Source organism: Hylobates moloch, unplaced genomic scaffold (genome assembly GCF_009828535.3).
Source record: "Hylobates moloch isolate HMO894 unplaced genomic scaffold, HMol_V3 SCAFFOLD_594, whole genome shotgun sequence".
In the NCBI taxonomy this organism is placed as follows: domain Eukaryota; kingdom Metazoa; phylum Chordata; class Mammalia; order Primates; family Hylobatidae; genus Hylobates; species Hylobates moloch.
Genome location: NW_026652869.1, coordinates 15,130 through 21,462, shown reverse-complemented (window position 1 = coordinate 21,462; position 6,333 = coordinate 15,130). Strand labels below are relative to the sequence as shown.

At 51.7% G+C, this 6,333-nt stretch overlaps 1 long non-coding RNA gene across 1 annotated transcript; it reads left to right on the top strand.

Annotated features, from left to right (window-relative positions):
- The first annotated feature begins 1,105 nt into the window (after positions 1 to 1,105).
- Positions 1,106 to 6,333, top strand: LOC131382650 (uncharacterized). The gene is made up of 3 exons (XR_009212210.1): positions 1,106 to 1,782; positions 3,781 to 3,916; positions 6,039 to 6,333. It is a non-coding gene; the product is annotated as an uncharacterized LOC131382650 (long non-coding RNA).

Here is a 6,333-nt window from a genome sequence, read left to right as displayed (position 1 = left end):
TATTTTATTTTATTTTATTTTTTCTGAGACGGAGTCTTGCTCTGTCACCCAGGCTGGAGTGCAGTGATGCTATCTTGACTCACTGCAACCTCCACCTCCCGGGTTCAAGTGATTCTCCTGTCTCAGCCTCCTGAGTAGCTGGGATTACGGGCATGCATCACCACACCCAGCTAATATTTTTGGATTTTTTTTTTTTTTTTTTAAGACGAAGTCTCTCTCTTGTCCCCCAGGCTGGAGTGCAATGGCACGATCTCAGCTCACTGCAACCTCCACCTCCCAGGTTCAAGCGATTCTCTTGCCTCAGCCTCCAGAGTAGCTGAGATTACAGGCGCCTGCCAGCACGCCCGGCTAATTTTTGTATTTTTAGTAGAGACGAGGTTTCACCATGTTGGCCAGGCTGGTCTCAAACTCCTGACCTCTGGTGATCCACCGGCCTCGGCCTCTAAAAGTGCTGGGATTACAGGCATGAGCCACCGCACCCGGCCAATATCCTTTATTCTTAAGGTTTCTTCCCCCTTCTTGGCTTTATAATCCCCACTTTCCTCAATGTTAACTCCATGGAGTTGTAGCTGTGACTCAATAGTATCATGATTAAAGGAGAAAGCTTTGGCTTCTATAAGAATTTTATACCATTTGGTAAAGGCTTAAACAATAACTGGACTAAGGCTGGGCGCGGTGGCTCACGCCTGTAATCCAAGGAGTTCCAGACCAGCCTGTGCATCATGGCAAGACCCCATCTCTACAAAAAAATACAAAAACTAGTCTGGCGTGGTGGTGTGTGCCTGTAGTCTCAGCTACCTGGGAGGCTAAGATGGGAGGATCACCTGAGCCTGGGAAGTTGAGGCTGCAGTGAGCTGTGGTTGTGCCACTGCACTCCAGCCTGGACAACAGAGTGAGACCCTGGATAACAGTAGAAGATGTAGATTAAGAGTCAGCGCATTCACTAGGGCTATTTCTTTCTCGTAGGCTCCTATAGTCCTTCTGTAGGCCTACAGTACTCTCATCTCTGTATCCCAAGGATGCTGCCTTCTTCATGACCATAGGCTCCCATTTTGCCCCACTCAACTAGCTCTTCTTCAAGATCTGTTTTAACCATTTTTGGTTGAAGGCCAAGAGAATTTTCTAGGAAATAGATGGCATTTTCATCCCTATTCACTAAAGACAAATCAACTGGAGGCAGATCCTGCATTTTGGGGACATAAAAATACTCCCCAGCTGGGCACGGTGGCTCACGCCTGTAATCTGAGCACTTTAGGAGGCCGAAGGGAAGGACCACTTGAGGCCAGGAGTTTGAGAGCAGCCTGGGCAACAAAGCGAGACCCCCCTCTCTGGAAAAAAATTAAAAAATTAGCCGGGCATAGTGGTGCAAGCCTGTGATCCCAGCTACTGAGGAGGCTGAGATGGGAGAATCCCTTGAGCCGAAGAGTTCCAGGCTGCAGTGAATCAAGACCGCACCACTGCAGTCAGCCTGGGTGACGGAGTGAGGCCCTGTCTCAAAAATATTAAAAACAAACAAACAAAAAAACCTCTCTGAAGTGCCTTAGCTTACGTTCCTGAACTAGGTGGAAAGTGTCCCTGTCATCTGCTGGGCGGCATTTCAGTTCAACCACCATGCTTTGCACTCTGACAGCTGACAAATTGTTCTCAGCTAGAATTCTGATGTGATCCTCAGCTCCCAGAACCCCTCAAGAAGCTTCTCAAGCATTCTTTACAAATATAAAGGCAAGACCACCTCAAACGAGGGTGCCTCCACTCAGGGCTCCTTCCCCTAATCAGACTCAGGTAAGCAAACACTTTCTTCGATGTACTTGCTTTTAACTTCATTAATTCACTTCCCCATCTGTAAATTCATTTCCTCATTCATTCATTTATTCATTATTCACTCGATAAGTCTTTTCTTTTCTTTTTCTTTTTTACTTTTTTGAGACGGAGTCTCGTCCTGTGGCCCAGTCTGGAGTGCAGTGTTGCAAGCATGAGCCACTGTGCCCGGCCAAGTCTTTTCTTTTCTTTTCTTTTCTTTTTTTTTTTCAGAGATGGAGTCTCGCTCTGTCGCCCAGGCTGGAATGCAGTGGCGCAATCTCGGCTCATGGCAACCGTCACCTCCTGGGTTCAAGCCATTCTCCTGCCTCAGCTTCTCGAGTAGCTGGGACTACAGGCGGATGCCACCACGCCCGGCTAATTTCTTTTGTATTTTAGTAGAGACGGGAGTTTCACCGTGTTGCCCAGACTGGTCTGGAACTCCTCAGCTCAGGCAATCCGCCCGCCTTGGTGGATTACTGGTGTCAACCACCGCGCCCAGCCTCAATACATCTTTTCTTTTCTTTCTTTCTTTCTTTTTTTTTTTTGAGACGGAGTCTCGCTCTGTCGCCAGGCTGGAGTGCAGTGGCACGATCTCAGCTCACTGCAACCTCTGCCTCCTGGGTTCCAGTGATTCTCCTGCCTCAGCCTCCCAAGTAGCTGGGACTACAGGCGCCGGCCACCACGCCCGGCTGATTTGTTTGCATTTTTTTTTAGCAGAGACAGGGAGGGTTTCACCATGTTGGCCAGGATGGTCTCAATCTCTTGACCTCATGATCCACCCTCCTCAGCCTCCCAAAGTGCTGGGATAACAGGCGTGAGCCACCACGCCCGGCCTCTATATGTCTTTTCTAAGCACAACATAGGTTGATGCCAGCAGATACGGGATGAACCAATCAGTGACGGAGGCAATCTGCTGTAAGGAATTCTAACAGCCAGGAAGGCTTCAAGTTGGGGTGATACTGGAGCAGGGTCTGGAAGAAGGAAAGCTGGGGAAAATGCTGGGATCCCACGGCAATGTGAAGAGGGCCCCAGTGGGAGGTCGCCAGCCCATGGGACGCAGCCCGTAGGACCTTAATGCTCCCCAGCACATGAGTAGTGCATCTTCTTCCTCTCTTTGCCATGCCTGTCAGGAAGCTCAGAGCTCAGCTTGGTGCAAAGGTAGCGACTGTTGTTTGCCAGAGATTTTGTAGTTATCTCTGTTTTGTCGCCCAAAATCTTTGACCTTTACATTATCTATGTCTCTTATGGAAAACTTGAAATTGATAGAGTAAAATTAATAATAATAATAATAAAGACCTGATTCTCAGTAAGTGATGGATTCAGGACGCAAATGCAGCTCAGAGTCCAAGAGTTGTAGAGTGATGCCGGGCTTGTATTAGCTATCACTGCAATAATGCCACATAACAAACCACCCCAAAACTCAGTGGCTTAGAACTATCATTTAATTCCCCCTGATGCATCTGCAGGTTAGCTGAAGGTCAGTTGGTCTTCGCTGGGCAGCTCTGCCTCAGGCTAGGCTGGGATACAGGCTCTAAGCTGGGCTCTGGCTGTTCCATGCGTCACTTGGCGGGGCGAGACTGAAGGGCCGGCAGCCATTCAGGGGGACGATCTTCTCATAGCAGAAGCACAAGAAGACAGCCCCACTGTGGAAGTGCACCTCAAGCCTTTGGTCTTGTTATAGCCACTGCCATCCCATGGACCAAAGCAAATTACATGGCTGAGCCCAGAGTCAAGAGACAGGGAGTGCACTCTGCCCACCTGGAGGCCGTGGCCAGGGTGAGGGGCCAGCGATCAATGCCACGTGCCATTTGCATCATCCAGTCTGGTCCCCATCCCTATTTCTCGGATGGGTACCCCCGGTGGATGAGCGTGGGACCAGGCAGGGTGCCCTGACTTCCCATTCCCTTTTCACAGCCCCGAGCAGGATCTCATATCACCTGGCTGATCCTCCTGGGGTGGGACCAATTCTGGAAGCTGCAGTTGCAGGTGGAAGAACCTGGACTTCGGAATCACAGAGACCTGGGTTCTCTGCTCCCCAAGGCCAGCAGTGAGTCCTCGAGCAAGCCCCACACTACAAAGGAGGAAACTGAGGCTCAGAGGGGTTTAGCGACACATAGTAAGTGCTCCATCAAAAGCGGCCATTCAAGCTGGGCATGGTGGCTCATGCCTATAATGCCGGCACTTTGGGAGGCCGAGGTGGGTGGATCGCTTGAGCTTAGGAGTTCAAGACCATGGTAACATGGTGAAATCCCACCTCTACAAAATAAAAAACTAGCCAGGCATGGTAGTGTGCACGTGTAGTCCCAGCTACTCAGGAGGCCGAAGTGGGAGGATCACTTGAGCCCAGGAGATCAAGGCTGCAATGAGCTACGATAGCACCACTGCCCTCAAGCCTGGGCGACAAAGTGAGACCCTGTCTCAAAAAACAAACAGCCAGGAGCCATGGCTCAGGCCTGTAATCCCAGCACTTTGGGAGGCTGAAGTGGGTGGATCACTCGAGGTCAGAAGTTTGAAACCAGCCTGGCCAACATGGTGAAACCCCGTCTCTACTAAAAATATACAAAAAAATTAGCTGGGCGTGGCTTCCATGGGTTCCCTATCCTGTGGAGAACCCACGGGACCAGGCAGGCGAGTGCTTTCGTGTGTTGCTTCATTGAATCCTCACAACCACCTTGCCTTAGAGAAGAGGCGTTGCTATTATCCCCGTTCCACAGAAGGGGAAACTGAGGCACCAAGCAGCAAGGTCACGTGCCTGGAATCACACAGCAGAAGGTGGCACAGCTGGGATTTTAACCCATGCCTGCCATGCTAGGACCAGCACCCTAGCAGCCAGGCACCATCCCCCAGCCCGGGCTGACTGCCCATGGCCAGCTGGACTCCAGGGCTTGGCAGTCCCCGGGATGAAAAGAGGCCCCTCCCTGGGCCCTTCAAGTCACTCTGCCTGGGGGTGACACATGCAGCCACATAGGTCTCCGTGAGTTGCGGTAAGGTCTCGAGTCTCTTTATCCCTGGCATGCGGCGGGGGCACTGAAGTGACCTCAGGGACGCGGAGGTACGGGAGCCAGATTGCCAGCTGTGTGGCTCTGGCAAGTCACCTCCCCTCCCTGAGTCTGTTTCCTCATCTATAAAAAGGGATCAGTAAATGTCTCTTACTCATGGGATTGTGGGGGATTAAATTATCTGATAAATAAATGAACCATTTAGGAAAGTTCCTGGAATATAGAAACACAAGAAGAGGAGGCAGAGGAGGGGGGGGGGGGACAATATTATTATTGATAATATTATCCTGGGAAGCTTTTGCTGCCAGGAGCAGGAGGAACAATTTGCTGGGAAGGAAGACCCTAGGAACCAGTCCTTCCTGTGGACCTGGGACCCAGCACATTGCAGGTAGTTGGAAGGGGCCTCAGACCATCTCTGGAAACTCCATTCTATAGACGATCAGTGCCAGTAATTCTGCTATCATTGCGCCTCCATGGGGTGTGGGGAGCAGGCTGTGTGGGCCCTTGAAAGCTCCCTAGGAAAGGATGAACCCCATAGTCCGGGGTCCTCTGCACAATGCTCAGAGCAGGACGGAGGAACACTGGGGGAAGAAGGTGGGCAGGCCCCAGTGTAGGACACACCAACATCCCCCACCCATATCCTGTTCTGAGGCCGGGAAGATGCCTGACCTACCCCTCCTCCTCCAGTGAGCCTTTCCTGGCTGACCAGGAGGCAGCTCTGTACAAGGGCTCCAGCCCAGGGCTGTGAGCGAGGGAGACCATGGGCCAGCCCCACCCCTTCTGGGTCTCTTGTTCCCTTCGTAACTGGAGGACAGATGGCGGCAGCACTCAGGAAAGGCTCAGTGCCGATGCACCCGGGAAGTGCTGTGCTGCACGGGCCCAGTGGCTGGACAGGACCGTGGGAGCCCACCCAGCCCCTTCCTCCTGTCTTAGTGTGTTTGGTGTTGCTCTAACAGAATACCTGAGACTAGGGGATTTACTTCTTTGTTTGTTTTTTAGACAGGGTCTTGCTCTGTCACCCAGGCTGGAGTGCGGTGGCCCCTTCAGCTCACTGCAGCCTCCACTTCTTGTGCTCAGGTGATCCTTCCACCTCAGCCTCCAGACTAGCTGGGACTACAAGTGTATGCCACCACACCTGGCTAATTTTTAAAATTTTTGTAGAGATCGCGTCTCACTATGTTGCCCAGGCTGGTCTCGAACTCTTGGCCTCAAGCAATCCTCTCACCTTGGCCTCTCAAGGTGCTGGGATACCATGCCTGGGCGAAATTAAATTTTGGCAGGAGCACCTCCTTTACGCCTCAATCTGTGCCTGAAGACTCAGCAAGGCCAGAGCCGCACGACTCCAGGGGGCCATGCGTGTGCCCTGGCCGACCATCCTCCCCTGACCAAGATGCATACTGAAAAGGTCCGGAGGCCGGCTCGGGGCCTTCACACATGCTGCTCTCTCAACCTGGAACACACTTCGCTTTCCCAAACGCCACCTCCCATTTGTTTTTCAGCATACAGTTAAAAAATAAACTCCTGGGAAACCTGC